Source organism: Aethalodelphis obliquidens, unplaced genomic scaffold (assembly GCF_003676395.1).
Source record: "Aethalodelphis obliquidens isolate GAN/ISIS:26980383/991018 unplaced genomic scaffold, ASM367639v1 scaffold26, whole genome shotgun sequence".
NCBI lineage: Eukaryota > Metazoa > Chordata > Mammalia > Artiodactyla > Delphinidae > Aethalodelphis > Aethalodelphis obliquidens.
Window position 1 is genome coordinate 9322185 of NW_020837970.1, and position 21240 is coordinate 9343424.

General features: G+C 44.2%; 2 long non-coding RNA genes across 3 annotated transcripts; one reads left to right on the forward strand and one right to left on the reverse strand.

Annotated features, from left to right (window-relative positions):
- Positions 1 to 1439: 1439 nt before the first annotated feature.
- LOC113629088 (uncharacterized) lies at positions 1440 to 17879 on the reverse strand. 2 transcript variants are annotated; one of them, XR_003436381.1, is made up of 3 exons: positions 17448 to 17879; positions 15201 to 15362; positions 1440 to 2456 (listed from the first exon to the last, which is right to left on the reverse strand). It is a non-coding gene; the product is annotated as an uncharacterized LOC113629088 (long non-coding RNA). The 2 variants fall into 2 exon arrangements; XR_003436380.1 differs by having other exon boundaries at positions 17478 to 17877.
- A 218-nt stretch (positions 17880 to 18097) lies between these two features.
- On the forward strand, positions 18098 to 20142 carry LOC113629321 (uncharacterized). Its single transcript, XR_003436497.1, has 2 exons — positions 18098 to 18197; positions 20060 to 20142. It is a non-coding gene; the product is annotated as an uncharacterized LOC113629321 (long non-coding RNA).
- The last annotated feature ends 1098 nt before the right edge of the window (positions 20143 to 21240 follow it).

The window sequence follows — 21240 nt, forward strand, 5'->3', positions numbered from 1 at the left end:
TTTTATCACACTGAATGGCAGTTATCTGTCTGCAGGTCAGCTCCCCTCACCAGGCTGTGAGCTACTCAGGTCTCCACAGTTCTCAGCACACCACTGATCCTAAAAACAGATTAAAAAAAAAAAAAAAAGGGCTTCCCTGGTGGCGCAGTGGTTCAGAGTCTGCCTGCCGATGCAGGGGACGCGGGTTCGTGCCCCGGTCCGGGAAGATCCCACATACCGCGGAGCGGCTGGGCCCGTGAGCCATGGCCGCTGAGCCTGCAGTCGGGAGCCTGTGCTCCGCAACGGGAGAGGCCACAACAGTGAGAGGTCCGCATGCCGCAAAAAGAAAAAAAAAAAAAGTTATGAGAACGAAAGGCATGAGGACAGATAAACTGCCACTTCGGTCACCTTGCTCAGGCTATTGTGCTAATGCTAATGCTGCTCAGTTAACAGCACACTCACAGCCCCTCAGGTCAGGCCAGTATGATGGAGGTGCGTTGAGCAGGTGAGCGGAGACATAGCGAAGAGCACCAGGGGCGTCGGGGGACTGGGTGCCAAGCGGAGGGTGGGGAGGCAGGCCGGGGGCAAAGCCAGTCCTGAGACAGGAAGTTCAACAGGAGACGTCTTGGAAGACACAGGGGAGAGGCCCAAACTGCACAATGGCAGCACTGATGGGCAATGCTGAGAGGGCAGTGGTGTGACAGCACCTGGAAGACACCATGCCAGGCATTCTGCCTGTGTTCACTAAGGTCCAATGGGTGACCCTTCATCAGGGGAGGGTTCTCTCTGGTCCGTTCTTACTGCACATCATCCCGAAGTTGCCTTGCCCCCTTCAGCCCACAGCTCGAAAAGCAAATGTGTGTTTCCGATGAAGCTATTAGGTCACCTAAGGGAAATGGAGGCATTGGTGACAACAGCTCACCTTGTCCAGCACCAGGAGGGATGAAAGTCTCAACACAATTAGACTGAGGAGACAGACTTGGGCACTTGCTCTCCATGATGCCCAGGAGACCAAAGTGTGGGAGAAAATGGACTGGCTTCAGATGACCCAGCTATGAACCCCAGGCTTGCACCCGACTCGTGGGCTGATTTAACAGTGCAATAATGTCAGTCTCAGTTCCGGTTAAGACATTTTGTCCAAGAGAACAGGTGCCCATCACATAAGCTGCATAGACAGCCTATGCAGGATTTGAGAAAAAATTCAGAGACAAAAGCATTTAAGAAAGAAAAGAAGTTTATTTTAAAAAGAATTCAAGGGAGTCAGGCTTCAAAAGGACAGGCTGGCAAAAATAAAAAATTAAAAAAAATACATATAGATAGTTAAGGAGAAAAAAACCCCTCAGTATCAGGAAAGTTACCTAGTTTACATTAGCTGTCATGATAGAAAAGCAGCAACTTTCTCACGTGATTGTCATATCCTCAAAAGTCATAGCTTATGGTCAGATGTCAGCAGAGTAAAGTTTTTGTTCAAGTCAGGTAAGAATCAAATGACAGCCCTACCTCTGTTGGGAGAGGAAGGGATTACAGAGGCTGGAAACGTCTTTCCTGGAGAAGGTCAAGGCTTCTTTTATTTAGGGGAGCAGAACTGGAGGTGATCTATTTATTTTTGTTTTATCTCCCAATGCAACCTGCTTTGTACTTTTTTCCCTCCTGGGTTGTGGAAAAAATGAGGTACACACTACTTAAGGCAGCAGGGCAAAGTGTCAATATTGCTTTTAAAGGAGGTAGCTCAAACTCTGTTACCACTTGCAAAACCAAAAAGTTAACATGGGAGAGCTGGAGGGAACTTGGAGATTGGAGCATCTCTTTGGAGAAATGCCAGTGTGCTGTGAGTCCCAGCCCTCACGCCAAAGAGGAAGGGGTGTGTGTGTGACGGCGGAGGGGAGGGGGGCTTGACGGGCTTGCTCAGAGGGCTGCATTTGCCAGGGAGACAGACAGCGAAAGAGGAAAGGTGTTGAAAGCCGCCTGGGGCAGCAGAAGGGGCTGCTGTTATGGTGTCAGTGCACTCCTGGAGGCCCCAGATGTGTTGGCATCTGCCCGGGATCAGATGGGGCCCCTGGCAGAAAGACCTTGCCTGGAGACCTTGGGGTTCCACCCCAGGGGTTCACCTTGGAAGAACGAAGGCCAAAGTTGCACTGAGCAACAGAGGGGTGGAGGGAAGAGTTACTAAGCGACCAGCCAGAAGAGACATATCCACTGCCAACAAGGGAACGGCAGGGAAAGGATTTTCAGCCTGGAAGCCTATCTCCAAGAAATCCACCAAAGAGAAAATCATCCTTAAACACTTGCCAGGTCAGAGGAAACTGAGATCAGACAAGTGCTGGTCAAATAAGACCCTTCCTGTCCTTTGCCTTTCCTTCTTCTCGCCACTGCAACTCTGCAGCCATCAGAACTTGGAGCAAGTCTGATGCGGGAAGAAGCGTGACGTCAGGACAGCCAGCGTCCACAGCAGGCTTTGCTCCCACCGTAGGTCCTGGCTGGGGAGAGGGAGAAGATTCATGTTCAAAGTTTAGGGTTTGTGTTTTAATAATTAAATTACATAGCACTGGACATTTTAATTATTATCTGAGACCATTTAAAGGGCTAAGGTGACTGGGGACTTTTATTACAAAGGAGAAGTTATGGCACTGGCATGAGATTTATCTCACGTGTGGTGAGAAAAGACTAAGTTGCTGTAGCATTGTTCTTATGAGTCCTGCCGTTTTGATGACCAGATACAGCAGTGTGCTAGTTTCCTACGACTGCTGTAACAGATGACTGCAAACTTAGTGTCTTAAAACAACACAAATGTATTATCTTACCATTCTGGACACTGGAAGTCCAAAGTGGGTTTTACAAGCTAAACTCAAGGCCATGTTCCTTCTGGAGGTTCTAGGGAATCTGTCTGCTTACCCTTTCCGGCTTCTAGAGGCTGCCCACATTCCTTGGCTCGTGGTCTCAAATCACATCACCGCTTCTGGTTCTTTCTCTGCTTCCATCATTATGTTGCCTTCCATCTAGCTGGTCCCCCTGCCTCCCTCTTAAAAGGACCCTGTGATTCCACTGACCCTCCAAATAATCCAGGATAATCTCCCCAACTCAATACCCTTCATGTAAATCTTCTGCAAAGTCTCCTTTACCTTGTAAGGTAACATATTCAGCAGCCCCCAAGCTTTTTGGCACCAGGGACCAGTTTCGTGGAAGACAATTTTTCCATGGACCGGGGGTGGGGGGATGGTTTTGGGATGATTCAAGCGTATTATATTTATTGCTCACTTTATTTCTATTTTTTTTTTTTTACATTTTTAAATTTTTGGCTGTGCTGGGTCTTCATTACGGTAAGTGGGGGCTACTCTTTGTTGCGGTGCACGGGCTTCTCATTGCGGTGGCTTCTTTTGTTGCAGAGCACGGACTCTAGGCGCGCGGGCTTCAGTAGTTGTGGCACGTGGGCTCAGTAGTTGTGGCTCACAGGCTCTAGAGTACAGGCTCAGTAGTTGTGGCGCACGGGGTTAGTTGCTCCGTGGCATGAGGGATCTTCCCGGACCAGGGCTCGAACCCGTGTCCCCTGCTTTGGCAGGCGGATTCTTAACCACTGCGCCACCAGGGAAGTCCCTATCTCTATTATTATTACATTGTAATATATAATGAAGTAATTATACAACTCACCATAATGCAGAATCAGTGGGAGCCCTGAGCGTGTTTTCACTTGCCACTCACTGATAGGGGTTTGATATGAGTCTACAAGCACTTGATTTATTATGGTCTCTGTGCAGTCAAACCTGTCTGCTAATGATAATCTGTATTTGCAGCCACTCCCCAGCGCTAGCATCACCGCCTCAGCTCCGCCTCCTGTCAGATCAGCAGCGGCATTAGATTCTCATAAGGAGCGCGCAGCCTAGATCCCTCACATGCACAGTTCACAGTAGGGTTGGCGCTCCTATGAGAATCTAGTGCCACCACTGATCTGACAGGAGGCGGAGCTCAGGCGGTAATGCGAGCAATGCGGAGCGGCTGTAAATACAGATGAAGCTTCGCTCGCTCAGCCCCACGGCTCACCTCCTGCTGTGCGGCCCGGTTCCTAACAGGACACAGACCAGTATCGGTCTGTGGCCCGGGGGGTTGGAGACCCCTGAACATATTCATAGGTTCCAGGAATTGGGATGTGGACATCTCTGAGGGGCCCTTATCCAGCCTACCACAAGCAGTGAACTTGAAAAAAGTTAATTTATTTTCTGAATCATTTTTTCCTCTGTAAATGGGGATAATAATACCTATTTTACAAGATTACAGGACTTAAAGGAGGTCTGATGTGAAACACTGTATAGCACCTCAGTAAGTGCTTTGTAAGAATTCATACTTTTCATTCTCTCACTTGATAAATTTGGTAAATACTTACTCTGTCCCAGGCAGCGTTCAGAGTGCTGAAATACGCATTACTAAATAGAGGGGAAGGCAGGAGAGAGAAAGGGCTTTGGCTGTTCTAAAGGAGTAGGTTCTGGAACTGGAAAAATGGTTCAGAAAAGTGAAGCCATACCTAGTTGATTCTATCAAGTACTGATGATACTTGATCTAACTGGTGGGGGTATCTCATTAAAATACTTGGCTCATTTCTGCTTTTCAAGAAATTTTGGCCTATATATAGCTGATTCACCTTGTTATAAAGCAGAAACTAACACACCATTGTATAGCAATTACACTCCAATAAAGATGTTAAAAAAAAAAGAAAGAAATGTTGGCCTAAGTATACATACTAATAGGATACAGAAATTAAAATGCAAAGTATTGTCATGCCTTAGACGTTTGTAGAGAGTAATTCTGAGGCTTAAAGGGACTCGGGCAGAGCAATGACTGCAGTCTGGAAGCAATTTAGTACACAGAAGTACCGTACTAAGGTGAAGTTCTGGGCTCAGGTCTAAGGGGTTTATATCCCTTGGGTCCTCTAAATGGTGTTAAGCCAATTAAACTGGGAGACCATCAGACTGAGGTGGCTCTAATGCCATGGCAGCCTATGTAAGCAAACCGAAGTCTACGCTGGTGAACGTCTCCAGGTTACAAAATTGAAACCTAAGGACAACCAATCACAAGCAGCCACGGAGGCTTTCAGTTAGAGCCGATCAATGATTTCCTTACTTTGCTTCCGCCTTTTCTCTGTAAAATCCTCCCCCTGAGCTCCTGTCGGTAGAGGGTTCCTAACCACGTCCGGTCTGGCACTGCCCAATTGGAATAGACTTTTGCTCAAATACACTCTTCAAATTTTTAATATGCCTCACTTTATCTTTTAACAGTGGGCACCTACTAGATGTTGAATCAGGAAGTTGAGGCTGTGACTTTATGGATCTGGTTCCCCAGGTAGAACATGGAAATAATATTTCGTTAAATTAGGAAGCAATATGGGAAACATAGGAATTCCTAGGGAGAAGAGAAAGCTGCCAAAGAATTGCTAAAAAGAGCATAAAAGCTTTGCTGTTGGTAGAATTATAACCCTTCCTATCTAGAGGAATCTCAAAAATCAATACTGGCTATAATCAAAGAGGATGTCTTACTTCTAAGGGGCAAGGAGCATTCCTTACACATTTTTTTTCCCTGAGCTTTGCTTTTTTTCACCTGGCAATATACTGTATGTTGAATCTTTCTATTTAAAGTAAAGAGTTAAGGAATACCTGTTGTTTTTTCTTTTTACAATGAATACATCTGAGGATAGCACAGGGAACTATATGTAATAAACCATTATAATAAACCATAATGGAAAAGAATATGAAAAAGAATATATATATATATGTATGTATAACTGAATCACTTTGCTGTATACCAGAAACTAACACAACATTGTAAATCAACTATACTTCAACAACAACAAAAAAGAAATCTGAATATGTTTGTGGGACAAGGAAAAGAAAACAGTGAAGAAAACAAAAAAAGCAAAACATGCCCATGAAAACTATAATTATGAAGACTGTAAAATGTGGAAATGTACAACACTGTAGGAAGTGTACAACTGTAATTTTGTTGTAAGCAAATAGAGAGGGAAGGAAATATGAAAACGTTCTGTTGTGATAAGGTGGTAGAATTGTGGCTGATAGCACCTATTTGTTTTCCAACTTCCTGAAATGTTAGTCCAGCCTTCAAATTAAAATAATTTCAATAAGTTACTTGTGATAAAACAGTACAGACAAAGGCATATTATTTACAGCTGGGGGCCTTGAAACTTCTGATCCCATTTCGTAAGCTTTTCTACTGGGCATCATTTCCACTCTTGCTCTCTTAATTCTTCAAATTTTTACTAGGATTCCTCGTGTTTTTACCAGATCTCCCCCTGGTGTCACATTAAAATTTTTTCTCATTAGGATTAAATCAGCTCTTTAAGAACTATTTTTATTTTAATTAATAGACGATTTCTTTCACTCTCTTTTGCATTTATGATTAAGACCCTAAACCCTGTATTCCATCACAAATCCTCATTTTGATACAGGTCCACACTGTAAACCCTGGCTGCACAACAATGTCATCAGAATTCTTTGAAACCTTTGTAGTGTAAAATATGCCATAAAGATACTATTTACAAAATATTAAAAAGAGGTGAAATTGTAACAGGATTATCAACAAAGTTAGCAAAAAATCAATAACAACCAACAAGAAAAGAGATCTTGTTTCTCTGGGCAAGCAGAAATACAGTTGGTTAAGAAATACGGTTCAAGTAGCCTGTTATTAAGACCTGGAAAAGCACTTTTTTTTTTTTCTGTTAAAACACATGTCCATTAATATCCAGTGGAAATGTAAATATCTTATCAGGAGACTGGGCTGTGCTCACAGCCTATCAGACATTTTATTGATGTCCTTCTCTACCTTTTAAAATTTGGCCTCAGAGGCCCCAACTAGTATCTGACACAAAAAAGAAAAATCAAACATGTGAAATAAATTTAAAATTTTAGTATTTTGTCCATGATCTCCATGCATAACAGCCCCTCTCAATCCACATCTTTCCATAGCTGGGGTAATAAATAATTAAAACTCTTTCTCTTACAACGGTATTGGCCCTTGGGTTTCTTAAGAAATAACTTTAATTACCTCCAATTCTGACAGCACATTGAAAGCATTATTATTGTCCTATTTTACAGATAAGTAGACTGAGGCTCAGAAAGGTAAGTGGCTTTCTGTTAAAGAGACCAGGCCCCCCAAAACCTGGCTAGGACTGTTTCCACACCGCCACACTGGGCATAGTTAGGCATTATCATGGCAATAACATGGAGGCTACAAACAGTAAAAGAATCAATGCAGGTGTAAATCTCAACTATTTCTATATATTCTCCACTGGGACTTTCATATAGTTTCTTTCCACCTTCCAAGGACAGAAGTGTTTCAAAAGTCAACCGTGATCTTGTCAGAGCTTTGGTGTCTCTTTGGACCTTTGCCTTTGAATCAAGCCAACCCACCTGACCAACTCCACCCTCCTTTCCAGCCCTTGTCCCGATTTTGGTCTGACCTCAGGCTCTCCCTAAGACCCACATCCATTCCCTGATTCCTTCTGCCTCCAGCACTTCAGGGCCCATGAGCTTCTCTTGGCCTCCCCAACCCTGCTCTGGAATTTCTGGCTGTGGCCCCTTCAAGGGGCTTCAGAGGAGAGGGCAGCACCAAGTTCTTTGGACTTGCTGGGCCTAGATGGAGAATCTTGCCTTCTCTCCCATTATCTCTGAATCACACCAAGCCCAAGTTTAGACCTCCCTTACAATGACAATCATGGGGAATCAAGGACGCCTGGGCCTTGTTCTACACACTCAAACTGGTGGGATCCAGAAGTTTCAGGGGAGGAGGGAGGGTCCTTGAGCATGAGGATTCTGGGAGACAGGGGACATGAAGTATTCGGTGAGCAAAACCTAAAATGAAAGGCACGTGTGCCAAGACTGTACATGTTGGAGACTTGAGAAGTGAGGCAGAGTCTGAAGTCCAGCAGGGGCTTTAGATCCAACTTCCAGAGGAATGCAGCCCATGGGAGTCTGTGGCAGGGAACACTAAGAGCATCTCCAAAGTGTCCCTGACTTGACTGTGAGCCTCGCCGCCTCACATACATCCCCTCCCGAAGGAGGCCTCCTAGACCCTGCTTCCAGCTCCATGATTATTGTCTCATCATTTGCCATGCAGCAAGCCGGGAAAACGACTTCTTTAACCAGAGCCAAGCTCCCTAGAAGGTGATTTTTCAATCTTTTTTTGTGACTTGAAGGAACCAAGACCCATCAATCCATAGCACACATTCACTGAGCATCAACAACAAGATGAGGGGTGGGCTTCATGGAAAGAAGTATGCAGCATGGTCACTGCCTTCCAGTCTAGCTGGGGTGACAGGACACAGGCCTGCGGGACTCTTATCACATTGTTACACTGCAATTCAAGGCAGCAGGTGCTGGCACAGACTCTTGGACACAGCTTGTTTCCTGGCCAAAGCTGTAGGATCTGCACCAGCAGGGTCACCCTTCCTCCCAGATCCTGGGCCCTATCTCGATCCAATGCAAAAAGATTTAATCAGACCAGCCACACGTTGTGGAGTTCAGCACCAAGTCTCCTTGGCAACTAGTTTAGCCCCAGGTTTGATAACTGGGTTACTGTTGGTGTCAACCAGTCCCCTTTTGGAACACCCCAATTCTTACTCAGCCCTCAATTCTTGTGTATTTCCCACTCTACTCTAAGGCATGGAAGTTTCCTCCATTTCCAGGCTCCTATTCATGCCATCCACTTGTCCTTGTGACCTCCTGAGTGTCCCCCAACCCAGATTCCCAGTCCACATGTTTTATCTACAGCTGAACAATGAATTTTGTGGGGCTCTTGTGGAAAAGCAAGAACAACAAAATGATAAGATACAGTAGCTATTGAAATTAAAGGGTCTCATGTCACCCATGTGAGCATCATAACACCTGCAGAGCTGCAGGGCATTGCCCTCAGAGTCATAATATTCCACTAAAAGTAAAGCCAATCATCAAAAGTCTAAAAATAATAAATGCTGGAAAGGGAGTAGAGAAAAAGGAACCCTCCTACACTGTTCGGGGGAATTTAAATTGGTGTAGCCACTATGGAAAACCTATGGAAAACGTATGGAGGTTCCTTAAAAAACTAAAAATAGAGCTACCATAGGGTGCCACAATCCCACTCCTGGGCATATACCCTGAGAAAACCATGGTTCAAAAGGATACAGGCACCGCAATGTTCATTGCAGCACTGTTTACAATAGCCAAGACATGGAAGCAACTTAAATGTCCATTGACAGATGAATGGATAAAAATGATGAGGTACATGTATACAATGGAATACTACTCAACCATAAAAAATAACAAAATAATGCCGTTTGCAGCAACTTGGATGGGCCTAGAGATTATCATACTAAGTGAAGTAAGTCAGAGAAAGACAAATATTATATGATACCACTTATAATGGAATCTAAAAAATAATGCAAATGAATCTATATACAAAACAGAAACAGACTCACAGACATAGAAAACAAACATGGTTACCAAAGGGGAAAGGGATGGGGGAGGGATAAATTAAGAGTATGGGATTAACAAATACAAACTACTATACATAAAATTGATAAACAACAAAGATTTACTGTACAGCACAGGGAACTATATTGAATATTTTGTAATAACCTATAATGGAAAAGAATCTGAAAAAATGTATATATAAACACAAATATATTGTGTGTGTGTGTGTGTGTGTGTGTCTCTCTCTCTCTCTCTCTCTCTCTCTCTATATATATATATATATCACAAAGTGATATCTGAATCACTTTGCTGTGCACCTGATACTAACACAATATTGTAAATCAACTATACTTCAATTAAAAAAAAAAGAGAGTAAAGCCAGACACTGGCTTGTGTAACCCAACCCTAGGTTTTCACCTCAGCCACCTGTTTCTTTAGAAACTGCCAACTCAGACCAAAGTTCAAACAGTTTATAATTCCCAAAAGCAGCTGCATTTCCAATAAATAATTAGTTACCAAATTAACTGTGACCCTCACACCTGCCAGGCCCAACCAACTCGCAAGGATTTTAGAAAGCTCGTGTTTTGAGATTTTCTTTTGTTACCCCTGTTATTTTCAAAATCACATAATTTTAAACACTTGACTTTAGATACCATGAAAGCTTTTTGTCTGGTGGGATTCCTGCATAGTGCGTGTACATGTGTGTTGGGCTGAAGATAACTCCACAATTCCATGTTTAAACATGGTGAATTCAGAGTTTAAACTCTGTCAGTTCAAAATTTCCCACCTTTCTCTACCCTTCATTCCTCTTTCCAACAGGGAGGTATCTGCACCAAGAATTGTTGTCAGGGGTGGCTGGCTGTGCTGAGTGGTGGCTTCGTGGTCCTCAGCTGGTCCTTGTTTTTATGAACTGGCCTCTCTATAGATGGTCATGCCTCACCATGGCCTCTGCTCACTGGGCCCACTCACTCTGCTTCTTCCTGGTTTCAATACCAGGCCTTTCTGGGTGGACTGGATGGCCCTCAGTCACTGCTGAGCCCCTCTTTGGGTGCCCTGGGGAATTCTATGTGTTTTCTTGTGCCTTTTCACATGTAGTGAGCTTTCCCCAACTCCACAGGCTGGCACTCCTCCCTCAGCCTCTGCCGTCCTCCCAAGCAGGCCCCAAGATGAGGCATTCATCTAGTAACATTTAAAGTGATGACCGATGTTGTTAGAGATCCAAAAAGGAAGGCCATATAGATGTACAGATATAGACACGTCTCCTTGCTCCCCTAAACAGTTTCCTGGAAATAGCCTGACATGCATCTATCAGCTAATATTTTGAGTGCCTACTGTGTGCCAAGGACTATTCTAGGTACCAGGGATACAGTAATAATCAAGACAAGACATAAATCCTGATCTCATGGAAATTAGATTCTAATGTGTCAAGATAGACAATAAACAGGATCTTATTTCACAGTGAAAACAGAGCTTGTTTTAATTCTTACCTCTAAACAACCCATGAAATATTAAACTTCCCCCCAAACAGGACATGCCTAAAAGCTCTGTAAGCTTTGAGCAATTCTCACGATGTAAGAGTTACAAATTCCCAGGACTGTGCTGTGGATTATCTACCAAGGTATTAAAAGTGCAGAAATGACCTCTTTTGAGATAACATAGCTATCCATTACTGACTGCTTGCTATGTACCAGGCACGATGCCAGGGTCCTTGCATGTATCATCTCTAATTCTCAGTGCAATCCTAAATTAAGTGGGTGTTGTTATTATTAGTAGCCCCACTTTGCAAATGAGAAAACTGAGGCTGACACAAGTTAAGTAAATTACCTGAGGTTACTCAGGTATTAAGTGGATGAGCCTTAATGGGACTTAGATGGTCTGACATCGCTCTGCCTCCATACAAATAGGAGGGAAATGCATAAAAAGAAAGGCAAAATTCTAAGTAGGAATTCTGGGAGTGTTCCTTTCAACAAAACCGTGCCTTTGTATTTTACAGTGTGTACATGTGAACTGGAAGAATTAGGGAGAAGTTTGGCTTGGAGAGGAGAGGATGAAATAAAGTTTGTTAAAGCTGAAGTTTGTGGAAACACTGACAACTGAGGATGAAACAGAAATGGTAAAACATCTTAGGAAGCATAATACAGGAAGGCGTAAAAATAGAATCCATTTTGCAAATATTCAGTTCCCATATAAGCTTCTGGGACCAGATCTTGAGGAGGTGGGAGAGGAGATAAGAAAGCTCACCCAGGGCATCCTTTGTGTGGTCATAGATCCTGCACCAGGCCTTACCTCACAACCCTTGTCCACACCATGCTCTCTTCCCTTGTTCCTCACACCCCAAAAACTGAGTGTGCCCTCTCCAGCCCCCAGGAAGTCAGCGTCCCAAAAAGATGGCAACCTCTGTCCCTGCATCCTTGGTCTTGGCCCTGGTCTCAGCCCCCCAGGCACATGCAGGTTACCCCAGGCTATTTCACTAGCCCAAGCCTCCCCATGTCCTGGGTTAAGCTCTATGAAAATCAAACTCTCCACCTGTATTCCCTTCCTTTGTGGTGCCCTCCAGTGTGTGCAAGGAAAGTACCCTGGGAACTGAGTTAAACTCCATTGGGGCCAGTCCTGGGTGCTGTGTTCCCACTTGCGAAGCCCCGAGGGAGAAAGCAGAAGGTAAGAGCATAGACCAGTCCTGCCCCTGAGAGAGCCTTGGAGCTAATCAGCCCTTCAGCATCTTGGCCTCTGCCCCTGTTGGACTCTCACTTTGTCTTGCCTTGTAGACATGCCTTCTCTTCCATAAGATTATAAGTTTCTTGAAGGCAGCTCGGAGGAAGTGCTCCATAAACCTCTAAGGTTCCATAAACATGCTCTCCTCTTTAGAAGAGGAGGAACCAACGGTGGCCTGTTGTCAAAGGAAAACTCAGTTCACACTAAGGCACTTTAGGGTAAGCTCAGGGCGTCAGGAAACCTCCCTCTTCTCTGCCCTCACCCTCTCCTCTTTTCCTCACCTGATCCTTTCCCTTTCTGGATTTCTGTTCCTTGGAACAGAAATAACATTGTGACCATGATCACATTACAGTGAATGGAAACACAAAGAACAGAACTGATTAAACTGTTTGGAGTTTCCTGTCACATTATGTACATGGAAACAAATCCACATCAAATGTTCCATTCACACCTCTTTAAGTTTTTTAGCCTCTTCTTCTGCACGTTAGTTATTTTACTAATAATTTTTATTTGTCCCCCTTTCAAAGAATGTATCTACTTTTTATTTTTTTAAAGCATCCTTAGGATATGCATCTTCAGAAAAAATTTCTGGAATGTGGACATATGTTTGATTCCTGGTGTAGTCATAGCACTAATATCTCAGGGTAAATTGCGTTAGGACGTTCTCTCTAAGCCTTGATTTCTGCAGGATTTACTTTTTCAGGTTAGTGCCTGGAAAAAAGTTGGGAGGTGGGTCAAGTTTGTTTTCAAATGCTCTCTCCTTTGCCAAACCACTGTCCCTGCCGGCAGCAGGCAACCTAGCCCACGTCTGGAGTCTTCCATAGAGAGGAGCTAGGGTTAAGAGCTTGACCTCTCATACCAGCCTGCCTGGATTCAAAGCCAAGCTCTACCCCTTCCTAGTCGTGTGACCTTGGGCAAGTTACTAGATTCCACTGTCACTCAGTCTGCTCATCTGCAAAGCAGGAACAATAATAGGTTGCCAACGAGCATGAAATATCTGAATAAATTTCAAGCACCTAGAGCAATGCCTTGTACTCTGAATGAGTTGATAAATAATACTACTTTTAAAAACTGTGGCCCTCCACCCAAATAAAACCTCTCAAAGCAGTGCCAAGAATTGTCCATCTCGACAGAGATCTTCCCACCCCTGATCACACTTTCCTCTCCTTCCTTTCTCACCCTTCCTCCAATCACGCTCTGGCAGCTGGAGAAGGACACAGCGGCTCCAGGGCTGCTGTATTCTGCCCATCAACCCTCCCCTTTTCACGTCCCTGTGCACTGGCACCACCCACTCCTTTGCTACTGCCCTCGGCTCCCTCGCTCCCTTGTCTTTCTTTGCTCCCAGGCAGCTCTGGGTAAGGGCTACACGCACCAGCCACAGCTGGGCCTCTCCTGCCAGGCTCACCAGGAAGCTTGCAGCCCATCCCAAAAGGTACCCACCACAGAAGGCTTTCATCCCCAGGGGGTTTGATAAGACCTCAGGACAGGCTTGCTAGCTGGCAGAGGGGAGTGAGGTAAGCTGGAAGCCTGATCCTCTGAAGCCAAGGTTGGTTCTGCTCCGGGAGTCTGAGAGATTCCCCAGCACTGCCCTTTTTCTCCTACTCAGAGAACCTCACTTCCAGAGGTAAAAGTTTTGGCCTTTGCAAAGTGGGACAGAGTCCAAGACCTCCTTGCTCAGATGCTGGGGAGAAACTAGGTCATCCCAGTGCATGAGATCCCTCATCACTGATTTTTTTCTCCTGGCTTTGAGGAGGGCACAGCCCAGGCCACCCCAAAGGGGAAAATGTTCTCTACCTTTTCATCATACCCCTCCATAGATGAAAATCTACCCCGCACCCAGCTCAGGGTTTTGTCCAGTAACAGCGTCTCTTCTCCCAGCATTGTTTCCCATCCCCATCCAGTGCCTGAGGTCCTGATGCAGATGGTGTGGGGAGCACACAGGGGTTCTCTCCCCACACTCTGTTCTCCCAAAGGCAGGCACGTGCACCCACGTGATTGACACCTGTAGTCCCTGGTGATCACTCCAGGGGCAGGGACTTGACAGGATATGCAAAGTCAGCCTCAGCATCTCCACAGCAGAGGTACCAGAGTCAGAGGATGGGGGGATACATCAGGACAGGGTTGGGCGCCAAAACACAAGTCCACCCTGGGCAGAGTCAGCCAGCAGAGCTGGCTTCTAGACTTCCAGCTAAGAAGGAGGTCCCACTGGGACTCTCAGTCTGCAGACGTCCTTTCATTTCAGCCCTGGTGTAACAGGAACCATCTGACAGGTGCTCGGAATAGGCGAGTACTTTACATTTTAATTGACATAATCCTCCCAAGAAGTCTCCAGAGGAGGTGATATTACATCTCTGTTTCAAAACGAGGAAACCGAGGCACAGGGAAAAAACTAAATCTCTGCAGGTCACATGGCTTATAAGTAGAAGAGAGAGGGTTGAAATCCAAAATCCATGCTCTTAACCACTACCTTGTACAACCTGCCTCAGAGGCCCAGCCCTGCAGTTGCCTGGCTTGAAAATCTAGGCTTTTATTTCTGAGGCTTAGTTTTCTCTTCACACCCATACTTCATAGTTTGTTGTGAGAATTAAATAAATCTCAGCATGTAGAGTCCTCAGCATGATGCCTTACTGGTAAACACAACCAATGTGAGCTATCAACAACACCATCATCATTACTATTACTAAGTGCCAAATGCCCAGAGGTCCATGTTGCCAGGTTTGCCTGTTTCCCTGCACTAAGGTAGGCCTCTGACAGCTCAGTTACTCCCAGGCTGCCTCCACCTTAGTTTTCAGGCTATTATGAACGTAAGTAGAGCTGAAGCTTAGCAAGATTAAAAGTACGTTGCTCAAGATCATTCTTTCAGGTTCTAAGACAGATCTCTAAAATCGAGTGGAGTGCTTTAATTGTTTTTTATTAATAATTTTATTTTTTTGTGGACGTATAGTTGATTTAATTGTTTTTTAATTATAAGCTCAGCTTTGAAAAAGTATTATGAATAAAGAACAGCATGACCACAATGCCACTTTCCTAATATCAGTGATATTCATGTTATGCATTACTCACCAAGTTTTGTCCATCTCTGCAAAGACTGGCTTTTCTCCTGATTCACTGTCTCCGTGGAGCAGCTGAGAGCCCTGCTCACCGCAGTGTTGGGTTGGCCCAGAAAGACTCCCTGAGGATTCTAGTGTGACCATGGAATAAATCCAGAATGACTCCAGTTTGACCCTGAGAGAAAAAAATATATAATCAAACATGGATACATAATTGAATCAAGCAAGCGGCCCTTTAGATACAAATCAGTCTCTTTGAGCCATTAATTTTAAAAGTATTTTAATTAATTTATTTTTTGACAAATAAGAATTGTATATATCTAAGGTATATACGGTGATTTTTTTTTTTAATTTGGCCTCACCGTGTGGCAGGCAGGATCTTAGTTCCCTGACCAGTGATCGAACCCGGGCCCCAGCACTGAAAGCCCAAAGTCCTAACCACTAGACCACCAGGGAATTCCCTATAAGGTGATGTTTTGATGCATGTATGCATTGTGCAATAATTACCACAATCAAACTAATTAACATACCTATCGCCTCCCACAGTTATTGTGTGTGTGTGTGTGTTTGTGTGTGTGTGGTGAAACCACTTGAGATCTACTCTCTTCCCAAATTTCTAGTGTGTAATATATTACTGCTAACTACAGTCACCATGCTGTACATTAGGATTCCAGAATTTATTCATCTTATAACTGAAAGTTGTACCCTAGGATCAATATCTCTGAGCCATTTTTTTAAGATAAATTTATTTGTTTATTTTTGGCTGCGTTGCGTCTTTGTTGCTGCGCATGGGCTTTCTCTAGTTGCGGCGAGTGGGGACTACTCTTTGTTGTGGTACGCCGGCTTCTCATTGCGGTGGCTTCTCTTGTTGCAGAGCATGGGCTCTAAGCACACGGGCTCAGTAGTTGTAGCACGCAGGCTCTAGAGCACAGGCTCAGTAGTTGTGGCGCACGGGCTTAGTAGTTCCACGGCATGTGGGATCTTCCCGGACCAGGGATCAAACCCGTGTCCCCTATATTGGCAGGTGGATTCTTAACCACTGCGCCACCAGGGAAGTCCCTGAGCCATTATTTTTTTAATCTGAACTACACTGTAGCCAAAGGCTCTATGTGAACTGCTAAAATTATGTAAGCACATAATCCAGTGATATATTTATTAATGTATTCAGTAACTCAAAACCAAAGTTAAAATATGAGCTTTAGTTCTCTTTCTTTCTTTTTTCCCCTGTATTATTAACCAAGCATATCAAGTCTGGTTTTCTTGGTGGGGGGGTGGGGTTTGTTTTTTGGGTAGTTTTATTGTTTACCTGAAGCTCCATGTGATCTTTCTCCATTCTAGCCTTCTTTGATTTAGTCACCAAATGCCCAGCACTGAAACATTTCATCTGTACTCATTGCAGGCTTACCTCCTGCACATACAGCTGGGTTGGCAGGCGTTGGTAGGAACATATAAAGACGTATAAGAAGTGGACCCTGATTCAAGGAACTTACAATTCCACTGCGACACAGTGGTAATAATAAGATGACCTGGGACTGATTCCTGGCTCCCTCACTTACTCACTGGGTCTTCAAGAGTAATTTATTACAATTCTTTATTTGTAAAATAGGGCAAATAGCAATAATAATAATAGTACCTACACCTGACTTAAAGGGTTGCTGTTCAGATCAAAAGGAATAAATTCTGGGCTTCCCTGGTGGCGCAGTGGTTGAGAGTCTGCCTGCCGATGCAGGAGACACGGGTTCGTGCCCCAGTCCGGGAAGATCCCACATGCCGCGGAGCGGCTGGGCCCGTGAGCCATGGCCGCTGAGCCTGCACGTCCGGAGCCTGTGCTCCGCAACAGGAGAGGTCACAACAGTGAGAGGCCCGCATACCGCAAAAAAAAAAAAAAGGAATTGATTCTGTGAAAGCACTTTACAGACCAGAAAGTGATATTCAGAAAATTATTATTATTATTCATACAAAATGTTTTCACAACTCAAAACAGCACCTCTCAGGTTTCTGTCACTTTGCAAGTCGAATTTTCCAAGATTATACTTTCAGAGACCTGTTTCCTACAAGATGTGATGCATGCAATTCAGGTAAGCTGCTGCCAGGTGCAGTCTTACCTGAAAAGTATTTGCTATTTTGACAGCCATCTTGATGTGGCCCACAAAACAAATCTTTAAGCTTCTAGACGTTTTTTTTGGCCCACAAAACAAATCTTTAAGCTTCTAGACGTTTTTTTTAGTGACCAATCAATGCATGAAATATACATATTTACCCCGTCCTTGAGTCTTGCTCTATCCCTCACCTCACTCCATTGCTGATTTCCTGGGTTAGAAATCAAGGATACGAGTGTCGTCCACAATGGGTAGGAGACAGGAAATAAGGTGAGCTCAGGTTCTCGTGAAGGGTCTAGTCAAGGCTCTTTTTTGATTCAGTGACAGAAAGTCCAATTCAAACCCAGCTCAACTGAAAAGAGATTAGGGTAACCCGACTACAGTCACAGCTTCAGAATGCAAGTGATGTCTCTGGGACAGAGTCTCTCCATTTATCACTCCGCTCTTCTCCATGTTGGCTTTGGTTCCTTGGGTTCCATGTACTGGCAAGATAGCAAACAAGAGCTCCAGGACTGTACCCGTCAGGTTCAAATTCAGCAGAAAAGTTTTTCTCTTTCTCAATACAACTACTAGATCTGAATCTCACTGAGCCGAACGTGAATCTCGCTGAGCCGAACGTGAATCTCACTGTGCTGAACGTGAATCTCACTGTGCCGAACGTGAATCTCACTGAGCCGAACGTGAATCTCACTGAGCCGAACGTGAATCTCACTGGATCACAATTACATCCTTGAACCAATCACTGCGGCCAAGAGTATGAAATATTCTCATTGGCCAGGCCTGAGTTAGACCCGTCCCTGAAACGATACGGAATCGCTATCATCTGAAACGTATCAACTGAGAGAACTGATTGAGTGATTCCACTTAAGAAAATCAAGATGTTGCTGCTTCAAGGAGTACTTACTTACCAGGTGATCAAGACCAGTAAATATCCATTACTGATTCAATTAAGGGACAGAGTGCTCATTAGAAGAGAATGGCCAGGGACCACTTGTCAGACAAGTCACAAGTACAATGTCTCATACAATTACCATGTTTAGCAGCCTCAAAAAGGGCCAACATTTACACTAAGTATCTGCTCATTCTCTAGGAATTCATCTGCTTATATTCGAATTCTTCAATTTCTCTATTAAAGATCAAATTCATTTCTTTCAAGGAATAGATAGATTTATCTCCCCAATGACAGTACTTGGTCTCCTTGATAATTGAAAATCTAGAGTACTGGTCTTCAAAATGTATTCTATGCACCCTAGGGCAGCGGTCCCCCAATTTTTGGCACCAGGGACTGGTTTCCTGGAAGACTATATTTCCACGGACCGGGCCGGGGGGTGGGGGGAGGTTGGGGATGGTTCAGGCGGTAATGAGAGCGGTGGGGAGCGGCAGATGAAGCTTTGCTCGCTCGCTCGCCACTCACCTCCTGCCGTGAGGCCCGGTTCCTAACAGGCAGGTTGGTATCCATCCGTCTGTGACCCAGGGGTTGGGGACCCCTGCCCTAGGGGCATGATAATCCATTGCAGGGAAGAAGATATCAATACACTTGTTTATATTTTCATCTTAAAAGCAAGAAATAAAGTTTTACCAACATGAACTGTAAGCACTGTCACTGGTGCCTGGCATTGGTCCAGGTGTCAGAGGTTCTCAGGAAAGAACATGGGTTCTGTACACAGAGGGGCTGCGTGGGAGCCTCCTCAGTGCTTAGCTTTCAGCATATTATGCCCTTACAATAGCTTTTAGGGAAAAAGGGCACATATGTGCAACTTATTCCCAAATCCTTCATGAAAAAAAAAAAAAAGATAAACAGATGGATACGTAGATATATAAATATATAGATATAGATAATGATAAAAAATATGGAGAATGTTAACACTTCGAGAATCTGAGTGAAGGGTATATGGGAATTCTTAGTACTATTTTTGCAACTGTTCTGTAAATGTGAAATTATTTCAAATTAAAAATTTGATGATGGTGAAGAGGCAGTGTAGAGCAGCCTACGCAGGTGAAGATAGGGTGGCTCCAGCCCGGGGACTGGGAGGAGGAACAGACAAGGGTCCTGAGTGCTGTGAGGACAGTGCTGACAATCGAGGCACCGTCTCCTGACAGACAGGTGAAGATAGGAGACACTGGTTCTTTTCTACATCGAGTTGTTATCAATCTGCAAAATAAATCATATTCTTTTTGCCAAGTAAAGTATGGATTTTCCCTGTCAGCACAAACACTACTGTCTGATCACCCGGGGATATTTATCAAGGCCTTGATGTTCACAGATGATGAAAACCTCCTCATGGTAATGGCTGGACTTTAGAAGCACACATCAGCTGAGCTGCAGTTCCCCTCTCAGGAACACGGCAGATGGAAAGATGCAATTCTTTGTGTTTGTGTCCTTTAGTGCAGCCACCCAGACAAGTTCTCAGTAGCCTGCCCTTTGTACAGACTTAAGACTAGAAACACAGGTGAGCATAAAGCCATTCGGCAAAATGATATTCATCTGCATGGGCTAAAGAAGGGTGTTCACATCATATTTGAAAACAGAAGGGCACCTCACGTTATTATGAAGCTTGCTGGGACAAAATGCAATTTTCATATTTAACCCTGGCCATCTTCACACCTGATATTTTAGAAAAGACAAAACCTCAGCTCAAAGAAGTTAAACATTTGCCCCAAGATCATACAATTAGTTGGCAGCAGAGCCAAGATTTGAAGCTACGTCTTTCCGGTGTCAGACTTTCTGCTGCTTCTTATACTCCACATCATTTCCCATCTTACTTCCTAACAGGAAGAAGCATGGGCCTCAGCAGACGCTGACCTCACACTCAGCTACAGATGCAATTTGCGCTAATAAAATACATGGAGAAGTTCGCTGGGGGTTTTTCAGGGAAATTCTTTCTCGGTCTTACGGGAATGTTTGTAGAAGCAAGGTCTTCTCTCCAGCCTGGTCTCTGATGAGAAACTGTAGGGGTAGGACATCCTAGGACTACAAGTGTGAGCCATCCCAGAATGGAATGATGCATAGGTGGAGCGATGGAAAAAAGGTATGCATCAGGAATGTGGGTTCTTTATCCTGCTTCTACTCACTTGTGTTCTAGACCGTCTCTTGCTTTTCCAAAGACTGTGCTCCTATAATTATTGCTGGTTTTCTTTCGCTTTATTATCAATGTCTCCCTCCATTCTGGATATTCCAAACATGTGTTGGATTCTTTCATATTAAAACAAAATGATTATCCTTTGACTCTGTATTCTCTTCCCGCTACAGCCCTTTTTCTCTCCTTCCCTCTTCCAAAACTCTGTACTCTCTCACCTCCCACTCATGTTTTAACCCATTCTAGTCTGGTTCCTGACATCAGTCTTCTCCTAGACCTGTTCCTGTCAAGTTCATCACTGACATTCACCTTCCCAAAGCCAATGGGCATTTCTCTGTTTTCATTTATCTAGACTTTCCAGCAGGATGTAAATGAGTTGAACATCCCCTCTTTCTTGGAATACATTCTATCTTGGCTTCCAGGACTCCACACTACCCTGGCCTCTCCACTACCTCACTGGCTGCTGCTTCTCTGTCCCCTAGACTGACTTTTCCTCCTCTATTAAATTTCTAAATGTTGGACTGTCTCAAGGCTTTGTCCTAGGTCCTCTACTCTCCTCTACTTACTCCATCTCTTCCTATATTCATTCAACACTAAATCAATACTTATCGAGTATCTACTATATGCCAGACTCTGTTCTAGGCACTGGAAATAGAGAAATGAATAAACAAACAAATCCCTGCCTTTATAAAGCATATATTCTAGTGGAAGAGAAAATAAACCAAAAACAGCAATAAGTGTATAATATAATGTCCAGTAGTGATAAGTGATAGGGAGAAGAATAAAGCAGTGCCAGTGACAATGATGCTTTTTAAAAATAAGATGGCCAGGGGAGGATGTGATAAGGAGGTAACATTTACATCTGAGGAAAGTGGAG